The sequence below is a fragment of the Asparagus officinalis genome, chromosome 3, assembly GCF_001876935.1.
Source record: "Asparagus officinalis chromosome 3, Aspof.V1, whole genome shotgun sequence".
Lineage (NCBI taxonomy): Eukaryota > Viridiplantae > Streptophyta > Magnoliopsida > Asparagales > Asparagaceae > Asparagus > Asparagus officinalis.
Window position 1 is genome coordinate 66324129 of NC_033796.1, and position 14245 is coordinate 66338373.

Sequence of the window (14245 nt, forward strand, 5' to 3'; positions counted from 1 at the left end):
ACGAAGGGCCCTTCCCATTTAGGATTGAACTTCCCTTTGGTTTTGTGTGTCATCACCATGGGTTGTCTGTTAGCCAAAACTAAGTCGCCTTTCTTGAAAATCCGTTCCTTAACCTTTTTGTTGTAGGCTTTGGAAATACGGGCTTGATATAACTCAATCTGTTACTGAGCTTGAAGTCATTTATCGTTTAAGGCTTCAAGTTCCTGCAGACGTCGTTGATGCTTTTCTTCTTCTGTTAGTCCAGTTGTAATAGCAACTCTCAGAGAAGGGATCTAGATTTCCAATGGTAATACAGCCTCGCAGCTGTATACCAAAGAGAATGGTGTAGCTATTGTAAGGGTCCTTACTGTTGTGCGGTAGGCCCACAGACATTCTTCGAGTCTTTCATCCCAATCACATCGGCTCTTGGAAATGAACTTTTTGAGAAGCTTCACGGTGGTCTTGTTAAAAGCTTCTGCGAGGCCGTTGGCCGGCGGATAATACACCGTAGAGGTAATGCTTTGGATCCTGAATTTATCACAAAATCTCTGAAATCCAAAGCTAACAAATTGTGTCCCGTTGTTGTGCACTATTCGCCTCGGGACTCCAAAACGATAGATGACATGATGCTTAATAAACTTGATTACATTTGAAGTCTTGACTTCTTTCAACGGAATCGCCTCCGCCCATTTGGAGAAATAGTCGGTCACAGCTAGAATGAACCGGTGTCCCTTGTACGTCGGAGGGGAAATTGGTCCTACGATATCCATACCCCACATTTCGAAGGGCCAGGATGCCGATGTGGGGTGTAAGTTCCCAGGTGCTTGGTGGATGAAGTCCCCATGAATTTGGCATGCGTGACAACGTTTAGCGTAGTCAACTGCATCTGAGAACATCTTTGGCCAATAATAGCTGATTTGTCAGAGACGATCTCCTAATTTAGCATCAGGCTAATGAGCCCCACACATTCCGTTGTGAGCTTCTTTGAGGGCCTCTTTTGCTTCTTTTCGAGAGAGGCATCGAAGCAAAACTCCATCATGTAACTTACGATACAGGACTTGAGAGACTGCATCGTAATAGAATTAGAGGGCCTTTCGTTTGATAGAGACCGCTTCCTTAGGGTCATCTGGCAGAATTCCATATATGGCATAGTCAATGTACGGGAATCGCCAATCCCTGGATTCAAACTCCATAGAGGTTGTATAGACTTCTCCTGTCAATGTCTTGTCTGGCTTTTCCTCCATAGGAATCTTGGAAAAGTATAATTTGCGTCCCGCGACTGGAATCATTGTTTCAGCCTCCGGCGGCAATGCTAATGAAGTTGCCAAGGAGGCTAAAGCATCTGCATAAGCATTCTAAGCCTGTGGTACATATTTGATAAAGAACTCTTCAAACTTTTGAGCTTGCTTTAGCACTACGAGGTAATACGAGATCAGATCCTCATGACGTACTTCGTATTCCCCTCGGACTTGATTAATGATAAGCTGGGAGTCACCGTAAACCTCGAGGTGTTGGATATTAAGTTCTTCAGCAAATTGCATTCCTAATAGCAGAGCATTATACTCGGCTACATTGTTAGTGCAAGGTTCGATTAGGGAAAATCCCCTTGGGATTACGTGACCGTTCGGAGAGATTAATACTACTCCTACTCCTGCGGTGATTGCTCCGTGCGAGTTTGCTCTAGACGCATCGTCGAAGAATAACTTCCACACTTGCGTGGCTTCTTGAGTAGCGCAAGCTTCATCGACTTCATCAGGTAATTCCTCATACAACTTAGACGTTCCTGATACTGGGTGATCGGCTAAAAAGTCTGTCAGTGCTTGACCCTTGACCGCCTTTTGAGGCATGAACTGCATGTCGTATTGTGACAAGAGAATGGCCCACTTTGTGAGTCGGCAATTTAGAGATGATGGTTTCGTCATCAGAACTCTCAAGGGATTCACCTTAGAGATGACCTGAATTGTTTGTCCAACTAGGTAATATCGTATCTTTTGGATTGTGAATACCAAGGCAAGACATTCTTTTTCGACCGGATTATACCGGTGTTCGGCTCCCATCATGGTCCTACTCAGGTAATAGATGGCTTGCTCTTGACCCTGATCGTTGTTCTGGGCTAACAAAGCCCCAAGAGAATGGTACATGGCTCTCACATACAACAGGAATGGTTTTCCTGATGTTGGGGCAACGAGAACTGGTGGTTGAGTGAGATATCTTTTAATCTCCTCGAATGCTTTTTGACACTCTTCATCCCAGACAAAGGATACTCCTTTCTTCATGAGCTAAGAGAAAGGTTGGCAATGCCCTGAAAGATTTGATATGAATCTTCGAATGTAGGCCAGTCTGTCTTGCAAACCTCTGAGCTCTTTGAGATTCTTCGGAGGTGGCATGTCTTGGATGGCACGCACTTTCTCCGGATCAAGAGAAATTCCCTTGGAGGTAACAATAAATCCCAGGAATTTTCCGCTTGATACTCCGAGGAAGGATTTTGTCGGGTTCATCTTCAGCTGATGTGCTCGCATGATCTCGAACAATGTCTTCAGATCTGTAAGATGATCACCTTTACATTGGCTCTTTACTGCTATATCATCAACGTAGCATTCGATCTTCTTTCGTAGGTGTTCCTGAAAGATCGTGTTCATTGCACAATGATAAGTTGTACCTGCATTTTTCAGGCCGAAAGGCATCACTGTGTAGCAATACACCCCCAGTGGTGTTCTAAAAGCAGTGTGTTTCTCGTCTTCCGGATGCATCTTGATCTGATTGTATCCGGAGAATCCGTCCATGAAAGACATCCTTTCATATCCGCAGGTATTGTCAATCATAACATCTGTGATAGGAAGCGGGAACTCGTCCTTTGGACAGGCTACATTAAGGTCACGAAAGTCGATGCATATACGGACCATACCATTTTTCTTAGGCACTGGGACAATGTTGGCCACCCAGTCCGGATGTTGCTCTTCCCTAACAAAACCTGAGTCTATAAGCTTTTTAACTTCTGACTCAATTGATTCCATGATCTCTGGACGAAACCTGCGTTGTTGTTGTTTAACGGGTTTTGCATCCGGATCGATGTTGAGATGGTGCATGGCAACCTTCGGGTCAAGGCCAGGCATATCTTCATAATTCTAAGCAAAGACATCTATATATTCTCGGATGAGAGATATAAGGTCCTCTTTTTCGGATGATGATAAGTTTTCGGCTATAAAGATAGGCTTGGGGTTAGATTCGTCTCCCATGTTGACCTGGATCACTTTATCTTCAGTGGGTGGTTCACGATGTTCGAAGTACATATCCCACAAGATGTTGAGGCGTTTGATCTAAGAATCGTTGGTTGATCCGATTAATCCTTCATCACCCCCTGCGTCTTCATCTGGATGACTAGTTGAAACCATGTTCACAGTCAGATTTTTAAAGAAAGGTCCGACACTGATGTCAGATTCCCAAGAAGAAGTTCCGGATGAATGGTCCTGACGCAGGTAATTACTGATTTTGTTTTCCGAGGCAAGGGGAGTTGTGACGTAACCCAAGCCCCTTCTGGTTTTTTGATAGTAATCCGGAGGTTTTCCTTCAGGAGTGAGAGACATTCAGATCGGTGTTCGTCTTCCTTTCCCGAAGTTTAAACCCTGTTTCTCATTAAAGTTATACCCCCATTCGTTTCATTAAGTGTATAGAATTGGGTTCGTGGTAATGGAATTGGGGAACTCCGTCATCTTCCTCTGAACTTCCTCGTTTGAGTTGTTAGGGTTTGACTTTACCAAAACAGATCGGCTTCTGCCCTTTCCTTTTGGATGAGACTTTGAAGAAAGCCTTCCGTGCGTCTTCTACTTCTTCATCTGAAGCGAAGGATGACTGGATTGGCAAGGTGAGTGATGCCTCTGTTCATAGTACGTGCCATGGGTTGGTACCTGCATTAGGATCATTCTCTATTTGTTTATTTTTAGAGGAGACATCAGACAAATACGCCAAAATAAAATCTTCATTAATGCACCACTCGCCCTCGCTCGGTACATTATTATTACTCTCATCCTGACCCATTACATCGAAATTTAACTCCCATGGACAATCTTCATCAGGATCTAGTTCAATATCAGCTTCGTTACCGCTATCCACATCTTCTTTTTCCTGGGACTCCAGATAGAAGACGGAGTCGGTATGGAAATTTTCCACTCCTCGGAAGGGGTATTTTTCTATAATTAAGGTTCGGACTTCCCCCTCATCGTTGGCATACTTCATGACCTGATGCATAGTAGATCGGTCAATACAGTTTGCATGTATCCATGGTCGTCCTAGCAAAAGATTGTAGGACGTGTCTGCATCTATGATGTAACAAGTCACTTCAGACTTGAGATCTCCAATTTAACACCTGAGTTTGATTTTCCCCAGAGGCCGAATGTTGTTGGCGTTGAATCCGAAGATAGTGGTCTGGGTGGTGTTCAGTCGGTGCATAGGAATCCCTAAGACCTGCATGACCCTATAAGGCATGATGCTGAGCGCTGAGTCTGGGTCTACTTGAACACGACTGATTTTGGAGGATCCAATATACCTTGTGTAGTACAGAGGTTTGTCATACTTGTGTTTGACCTGCATGTCTTCCTGTGTGAACGATATGCAGGGTAAACTTCTTGTCGCTTGTAGACATTGCCGACAAGTTTGTTCTTCAGAAGCTTCGGGAATTGGAGTGACTTGGGTGATGAAGCTCTCCGTATTCTTTAAGGCTTCGATCAGAGCTTCCTTGGTAGTTTTGGACAGCCTCAAGAGTTCATATAGGGTGATTCTGGCCAGTATGTTGGCCAACTGTGCCATAACATTGAACTGGAAGGGAGCGCTTGATTCTCCAGATTCCTGGTGGAGATTTTTGTTGAACCGGAGTTCCTTTTGTTTTTCCTTATCAACTGGCTTTTTCGGGACAGAACCCCCAGCGTCTTGGGGCTGTTCTTCAACCTCTTGAGTGTTCTGGCTGTAATCCCTCAAATAAACTTTTCCTGATCGAGTGCCAGGGTTGTCTCCTGGGTATGCTGCCAAGGCAATCCTTTCTTCTTCTGAATCAGTAAGAGGTTTAAGGTGGTCATCATTTTCAGTAACGGAGGGGCTAATCATGTTAGAAGACTTAGCCTTACCTCCCTTCTTTTTGGACGAGGTGTTCGTCCATTGTTGATCTCCTAACAGATCAGAGTGGACCCACATGATTTCCCTTTTTGAGGTAGTGAGGGGTACCAACCCCATGTCTTTCTGACTATGCAAGTCAGCATTCTTCAGGTGCATTTCTCCCCTATGAATGGGAACGACGTCATTCCCAGTTACTACTGGGGGAAAGTCACCGAATTGGACCGCTATCATGTTGGTGGATACGGTCTTCTGCTCGGGTTTCAAAGTGAGCACATTAGCATTTACCAAATTCTGCAAAATGTCTTTGAAGACATAGCATTTTCTGGTAGGATGTCCAAGGAATCTGTGATAATGACAATAGTTAGGGTCATCCACCTTCCCTGCTTCATCCGGCTTCCTGACTTCAGGCAACTACAGCTTGTTGTTCTTTCGAAGCAATTGGAATAAGGTATCTACATGCTCCTCTTTAAACGAATACTGCTTAGGTGCTCTTTGTTGATTTGGCGCCTTGCCTTGCTTAGTAGGCGGTGGTACTCGCGTGTAGTCAGCTGCTAAAGTCTCTTTTCCCTTAGACCGCTGGGCGTTGTGCTGATTGCGTTGCTGCTGCGTCTTAGGTTGTGGTACTTCTTCGGCTTTAACTCGCGCCACTATCTCTTCAGCTTGTTCTCCTTGTGAAACTGGTTGTCTCCAGGAGCGATATTCTGCTACTCCCATCTGAGCAAGGAGCTGGGTCTGCAAGTTATGCCTGCAAGTTTCAACCAAGGTTGATTGGGTCATACCTGACGGGCATCGTAGTGCCATGCTGTGGAATCTCGCCACATATGTATTGATGGACTCTCCTTTCTTTTGCTTAGTGGCGAGAAGAGTCAAGACTGAGACCTCTGTGTCGTCCTCGAAGAACCTGGCCAAGAATAGCCTTTCCAGGTCTACCCATTTCTGGATAGATCCGGCAGGCAGTTTCATAAACCATTCGAAAGCGACACCCTTGAGGGTACCGATGAATAGCCGGGTCAGAATGGCGTCGTTAGCTACCACATCTCCAGTTTGAGATTTGAAGTAGTAAATGTGCTGATTCGGCTATCCTGTGCCATCGAACGGTTACAAGGTAGGGGCCTTAAACTTCGGTGGGTAGGGAGCCCTATCCCACTTGGCAGGGTAAGACCGCACTACTCCTTCTTTGCGGAGCTCGCTTCTGTTGGCGATCGCGTTAAGGCGGGCCTCCAGTTCATCCACTTTAGCGGATTGAGGATGTAGCTCTTTTTCCATCTCCTTTTCATTTTCAGAAGAAGATTCCAGGTTGTGAGTTTCACGATCTGAATGTTCGTGCGCCTTCTGCTTTCCCTTTGACATAGTCCTCCGTGAAGACTCGGGTTTTTGGCCTTTTTTAGCGAGGAGCTGGGCCAATATATCCTTTACTTGGAGAAGTGTCTCCTGTTACGCTTGGAGCATGACGTGATGTTCTTCAACTCTCTTAGCTAAGTCTTCATGGTTCCCTGTCGTGTAAGCAGAGACCTCACGTGCGACAACAGAATTTGAAGATTGAGATTCGGCAATTGTCGAATGTTCATCTTCAGAAACGATCCCCTTGGCCAATCTTTGATAATTAACCTGGCGGATAGCTCCTGTCTGAGTCCGAGTACGCCGATATACTCCTTCGAACTCATCACAGATTTCCCGAATAGTCGGGGAATGGCTTCTTTGTGACTCATCAGAATCGGTATGCGAGGTTTTCCCTCGGGCAATCATATTGATAGTGACCTGAGGGTATTCCACTTTAGCTATCTTCTTTCTGTATCGGCATTACCGTTTGGCAAGCCTAATGACGTTCGTCAACCTGTCGAATACAGACTGATGAGGTACAGATGCGCAACAATGGCATTCTGAAAGGACTGCCGAGATAAGACTCTCATATTGGCATGAGTGAGCTGCTTGTACTGTTGGTTTTCCTCTCGACAATAATTCTCGTAAGTCAGGAACTTGGGAGAACACTTTCCCTGGGTGTGGAGGTGGAGATGGAACCCCCTGCCCTTGGGTGGGTGAAATTGGTTCTTGTCGAACGTGGATTTTGAAACCACGCTGACTTTTCTGAACCTGGCGGACCTCTTGAAGATCGCGTTCTTGAAGAACAATGCTAGGGTCGCATTCCTGAAGAATAACGCGAGGGTCGCGTTTAGATTTGTAAACATTAGGCTGAGGCCTACGTTTAAATGATGAAACAGACCCCTGAGGATCATATTTTGGTTGAACGCGCCCCAGAGGGTTGCGTTTGGTTAGTGGAACAGACTTTTGAGAGTCATGTTCTGTTTGAACGCGTACGTGAGGGCCGCGTTTATCTTTGGCGGCTTCCTTCTGAGGGCTGCGTTTTGAATGAACAACGCGCTATTCAGGGTCGCGTTTCAGTTGTATCAGCCGAGGCTCGTAGTCGGGCTCATTGCTACGAAGTGAATGTTCTGTTTTGGGAACGCTAGGCTCGGGTAAAATTTCAGAAACGCTATCTTCGTGTTGGGCCAACATTCGGCTTTCACGCAGGTGTGCTCGTCGTATGGATCTTCTCCGTCTGCGAGCGATGTTCTTCTTGGCTTGTTTCAAAGCCTTAGCAGCAACGTTGTTGACGTTTATGGAGCTCATCTCCTCCATAGGCCGTTTATGTCCTGAAGCACGTCGTGCTGACACGGATGTGGGATCTTCAACCCGCAGAGCCAGTTTAAGTTCATGGCCGAAGGAGAGGGCTTTCTTCGGCGTTTCAACAACAGAGTTGATCTCCTTAGAGATCTTGCGGACATCGCGCTTAGCCTTGGGGCTAAGCGATCTAGAGTATAAGGTTTCCTCATATTTTGCTTGATCAAACTCTACAACGAGAGTTTCTACAGTTGTTCCCATGAGGTGGACGTCGGACTGCGCCACCACTTCTTCATCGGAAAAGCTAGTCCCCAGCAGAGTCGCCATCTTTTGTATGTTGGAAAATTTGCAATAAAGAGAATAAAAGAAAATTGACTTGTATTTCTTTGATTCCGGTTACAATTTGATTACAAAAGAGAGGAGAACGAATTTGGTTCTCCCCTTTGTTTAAAACTGGGTTCTTCAAGGTAGCGATGGAGTGCCTCCTTCGATTGTTCACGTCGAATTTGCTCTCCGTTGATGATCCGACCGTCTTTTATCTCGTGGGAATAATGAACTTCTGTGGAAAGTTTGATGGGTAACTCTTAACGAGTTTAAGAACTCTGGACGAGTTTGTTGGCCTTCTTGTTTTGATGATGTTTAACAAACAATTTATTTCTAATGTTGTTTGTCTAGTGTTTGTGTTTTCGTATTTATTCTAGGCAAACAACGTGTTGGAGGATGGATGGAATCGAGCATTCACGATCATATCAAATGGAGGTTGGCGGAATTGTGGAGTGAAGCAACATACAATTCAAGTTAAAGATCAAGTTCAAGCTTCATCCGCATGTGTACCAAGTTGATCAAGATCTAGCTTGGGTAACTTAGTTTAGGTTTTATATTATGTGTGTTAAGTACCTTAAGCTCAATATCATATGCACACACGTATTTGGTTTCTATGTATATATATAGTTATATATATACATGCATGGTTTTGGGTTTTCATGTTTTGGACATACTTGCAAAATACATGAGTTTTCACAAATGGAAATTCAATTTGATAAATTCTTTTTCTAACATGTTTGTTTTCATGTTTACAAACATTTCTCAAAGTTTCATCAAGTTTGGAATTGATTTGTTATGTTTAATGGAATTTACAAAATCATGTTTTTCGTTCGTGCATGTTCGTGCATGTTTTACAAAACAGATGAGTTTTCATAAATGGGAAATGATATTCAAGAAATTCTTTCTTTGACATGTTTATCTATATGTTTAGAAACGTACCTCAAAATTTTACTATTTTTGGAGTTGATTTACTATACCCAATTGATTTTACAAAATCGTGTATGTCAGCAATTTTTCAGAAACTATAAATCTGTGTTCAAACATTTATTTCTCTCAACTGGGAAATTATTTTTATAAATTATTTCTCTAACATGTCATTATACATGTCTAGACCCTTTCCACAAAATTTCATAATTTTTGGAGCTGATTTACTATTTTTAATTGATTTTACAAAGCTAGATACGCAAATTTCCAGAATGCTGGATTTTGGGGTATTTTGGTCTTTTCAGCCTATAACGGCTAGTAACGGCTAGTTTTTGATATTTTCGGTTTTTGGGGGTTTGTGGCTGGTTTAAGAGGCTATAAAAAGCCCTCAACTTTCATTGTTTCTTATGGATGTTTAAGATAGTTTTAAAAAGAGTTTTACAAGTTTGTTTAAGGGTTTTTAAGTTTGTTTCAAGAGTTTGTTTATGAAGAAACTTTCACAAGAGCTTGAGGAGATCATTCTTTGGTGTTTGGGCATTCAACTCTTCTCCCTCTCTCTCTTGTCATCTTTAGAGAAGTGTTTCTAAACTCAATCTAGCTTTACATTTATATATAATTGTTTGATTATCATTCGTCGGTTGACGTGCCTAGGGAGAGGTTGTAACCGAGCACTTGAGGGAGACACGGCTAGGTCCAACACTTGTGAGGGTGTAGAGTGTGATTGCATAGTGTTTGTTGTGTGAGAGTTTTCGGTAAGCTTGTAAACCGAGTGTGTAGAAGTTCCGGCTTCCAAACCGGATTATGATAGTGGATTTCTTGCCGGGAGTGGGGAGCGGAGACGTAGGACGGAAGGTCCGAACTCCGTGATCATTTGATTGTGTTTGAGTATGCTTTGGCGTTCATTTATATTTATGTTCATATCTTATATCGCCATTGTGCATTGCTCATTATTTATATGATCCACTATCTAGTTCATATTTTTTACTCCTTGTGTTAGTTTCATATCCTTGCATATATCATATATTGCTTATATATCTCTTTGCTAGGATATTTCTTGTTGTTCATATTGCTTATCCTAGCTCATATAACTTGTTGTATTTCTTACTTGCTAGGATAACTTATTAATTAATTTTAATTGGCATTTAAATCGGATTAGATTAGCATAAGACCCTAATCACCCCTCCTCTAGGGCCTAACAGAGTTAGAACTCTATGAAGAAAGTTGTTAGAACCGAAAATTCGGTTAATGACCAAGCAGATATTCTGTTATTGAAGAATCTTCTTAGATTTGATCTTCTAAATTTGATTCAAATCTTCTATCTCCAAGGAATTCGCCTCTCCTGCCTCTCTGTGCGGTTGAGATCCTGAAGAATCCTCTCTGCTGCTGCCTCTTCGTTCCAAAAAACCAGCCCCCAACTCAGTTGAGTTTGTTGAGTTTTTATAGGTGGATAAGAGGTTGTAACTGCCCTCTAAATCCGCTCCTAAGTGAGCGTGATTTCCTCAGATCGTGGGGAAACAGTTCTAAAACCGTTCGACTCGCATTTGAACGAGTCAAACGCCCAATCTGGCATTCAGAATCCAACATCGCCTCTTAGAATTGAGACGCGAGGTTGGGTGTTGGCTGAACATCAATGAACGCGAGGGTCGCTCGCGTTTGGCTTGTTATAGCTTGGAAACGCGGGGGTCGGTGTTGGTTGAACCTCCAGAACGCGAGGGTCGCTCGCGTTTGGCTTGTTATAGCTTGGAAACGCGGGGGTCGCCTGCATTTCCAAAATTATGACGCGGGGATGACTTCCGCTTTTTAGAAGGGGTTAGTTGATTTGTAACCTCTCTTACAGAGCGTTGCAAGGACCGTTGTTCAGTAATCCTAGCTTTAGCTATTGTGGGGTGTGAAAGTCGTCAGATTGTAACTTTCACTGTAGATTGTGAAGACTACTGAATAGAGTTTTCATCAGTTGTCGGAAGCGTCGTTGGATTGTAACTCTTCTTGATCTATGTGAAAAGTCCTCCGTTTGCAGCTTTCGTTTGTTGGCATGAAAGCTATCTAATTGTAGCTTTCATTGTTAGAACTTGACGGGAATCAATCATCCATAGTGATTTTTAGACGAATATTTGCCCACAGCTCTCTACCAAGCAACTCACCAACTAAGTCCAATCTTTTATTTCTGAAATCATTACACTGCTCATCAGCATCTCTAATAGTTACTAATATAATATTAGTCATGCTGTTGTCGCAGCCATCAAGATCAATCATCTCATAGATGAGGCCATGTTTATAGCGGTTGCAGAGTTGCAGATGTAGTAATTAGAAAGTCGTCTGATTGTAACTTCCATCGTCGGGGCTTGTTAGGGATCAGCTATCCATTGTGATTTTTAGACAGCCTACAGAACCGCACCAAGGCTATGCTCTATTTCTCTCTTCATATGAGTAAGATTAGTCGCTAACTTGAGTGTTGGAGGGCACTCCGGAGGAAATAACCTCCAGGGCCTCTAATTTCTGTTACATGTGCAGAGAATTATGGTCCAAGATTTGGAACATGAGAGTCTACCATCAAAGGAGATTAATGGACCCTCACATCAAGTTCACCTCCACTAAACCACTCATCGATTTTCCAACATCAACAAATTCCAATCTTGTAGAGATAGAAGAAAAAGGAAAGGTAAAAGAGGCTAATTGCTGCAACTATTGGAACTAGCAAGCACCAACAAAAATGCAAAGGCAGCCGAAGCATTCGTAGTCATGCGTGGAACAGTAACATTTGCCATATGTGCATGAAATATCTTTCATTGGACAATTTTGTGGTCAAAAGCTTAAAGATAAATGTCAGGTGACTGCTGGGCTAAATCAATATGATCTTGGGTGAATCTTGATCAATCACTGCTTCTGTTATCAGGAGTCGATAGTTATGCTACAACCATACGTAACCTGGCTCTGCAGTCTGTACTCATGATGTTAATGCATATGATGTGGATCCCATTTGAATCAGAAATGGCTTGGATTTGGAAATATGTAGGTTCTGACATACATACATACGTCTTCTGGAGACTAGTTTGATAATTGTGACATTTATGAATTTTGTCATGATGCAATTGGCTTGCTAGTTTCTCTTGTTGAGCTCTTACAACCTGATGATTGATGTGATGTACAACTCTTCAAGCTCATGGTTGTTGCCCATCTATATGGGTATTTTTCAGATGGTTGTGTTTCGTGATACAAGTGATCTTGTAGTTTTCAGGAACTGTTTAGTTTTGTTTCTAATCTTCAGAAGAATCGTAACCGACGGCAAAGTAGAGACTAATTAAGATTGTGCTCATTCAAGCGTGCAATGCACAAGACGCTCATTAGGAGACACTCGTACTTCCCCTCTCTCTATTCTCACATATTTTTATCCTTGTAAATGTTCTTCTAGAAGTAATCTGATGCAAGCGATGCATGTGTAGCATATAATGTGGGAGACTAGTGTAGTCGAAATGTTGATTTTTCCAAGTGCAATGGAAGTTTCATTGATTTTTCCAAGTCTAAGGATTTTTTTTATTGTTGTAAGACCATCTCCAACCCATTGCATCAAAATAGTGTAAATTTTGCATCAAAATTGTGCAAAAGTCACATCAAACAGTAATACATCTCCAACCCATTACACCATTTTTTGCACCAAAAAAAAATATTCTTAGTATATTCTCACTTTATTCTCTTTTATCTATTTTTATATTAATTGAGAGGTAAAAACAAATATTTAAAAAATTTAAAAAAAAGTGAACAGTAATGGGGCGGATGAACAGTGCGACGCCATATTTGGTACAACACTGTTCATTTGCACCAAAATGGAGCAGAAAATGAGGCTGGATTGGAGAAGGAACTGTGCAACAAAAAGCATTGTTTGCACCAAAATGGGGCTGGGTTGGAGATGCCCTAACATAAATGGCATTTTCTTTTGATTTTCAAAGTGTCAGGGTAGTTTTGGGATTTCTAAAATTTAACATACACGCACGGAGAAGATCAAAAGTGGGCTTTTCTTAAATGTATAGTATAGATTAACTAGGTTTTGGGCGCACCATGTGTGTTACTAAGTGGGTGTTGGGGGAGTTTTTTTTTAATTTTTTTAATATTTATTATTATTATTATTATTATTATTATTATTATTATTATTATTATTATTATTTTGTTCATTGTAGCTTTTAAGTTTAGCTTTGAAAATCTACATTTTGGTGACATCTCCAATATTAGCTTTTAAGCCACATCTAGCAAAGTTGGGATACCCTAACTTTTTAAAAATTAACTTATAAACTCATCTAAATAAGCTATGGTGGACCAAGTAAAAGATTTTTCTACCCATACAAGCTTTATAAAAATCTTTATCATAAAAGTCGGTGTAGCTTATAAGTTTCAAAAAAATAAGTCATCTCAACACCCTCTAAGTCTTGAAATGATGTCAGTCTTCATAAATGAATATTTAGGGTGTGTCTGGTAACCACTCAAAACTGGGCTAGAACCCAATTCTATCATAAATCAATCTAGTTTGGACTAGGGAAGGGATATGGTCCGGACTAGAGCCGGTGTAAATGTAATGGCCAAATTTTGGCCTACAAAATAGGATCAATTCTAGCTTGTTTTTTCCCTAACAAAAAGCATCCAAAACTAGACTAGAAAAAAGTTAACCCCGGTCCAGTTTTAAGAGGTTGCCACCATACTCTAATGGTGTATTTGGCAATCACCTACAAACTGGGTCATGTTTAATCCTGGCTCATTTCTTCTCTAAACTATTTTAGAGTAGGACCAATTGGGTGCTGATCAAACACTAAACTGATTCTAAGGTTTATTTTTGGCCTAAGAAGAGCGGCCTTGGCCTAGATTTTTACCAATTACAAATAAACCCAAAACTGGCCCAAGCTAAATCCTGGCCCAGTTTAAGAATTTACTAAACAAATCCTAATTCTTGGGTGTTTTTGACATTTTTTTAAAATTGAGTCACACTTGATCCTTTAACTCATTCGGAGCTGAATTGGTTTAGTTGTGGACCAACTCCTCCAAAGTCTACAACTAAACAAGTTTAGATCTCCAAAAGTGAACTAGAGCAAAATGGCTAGTTCTGATTCAGTTTTTTTTTCCCAATCAACAAAACAATCTAAATGCCTAGTTTTAACGAGTTGTCAAACACACTCTTATGACCCGTTCGACAACTCCTCAAAATGGGACTAACTTAGGTTTGAATTAGTCCCATTTGGGAAGAAAAGCGTTTGCCAAAATTTGGCTAATCTTGCTCTAAGGATAAAAAAAAGTTTCTAAACTAGTTTTG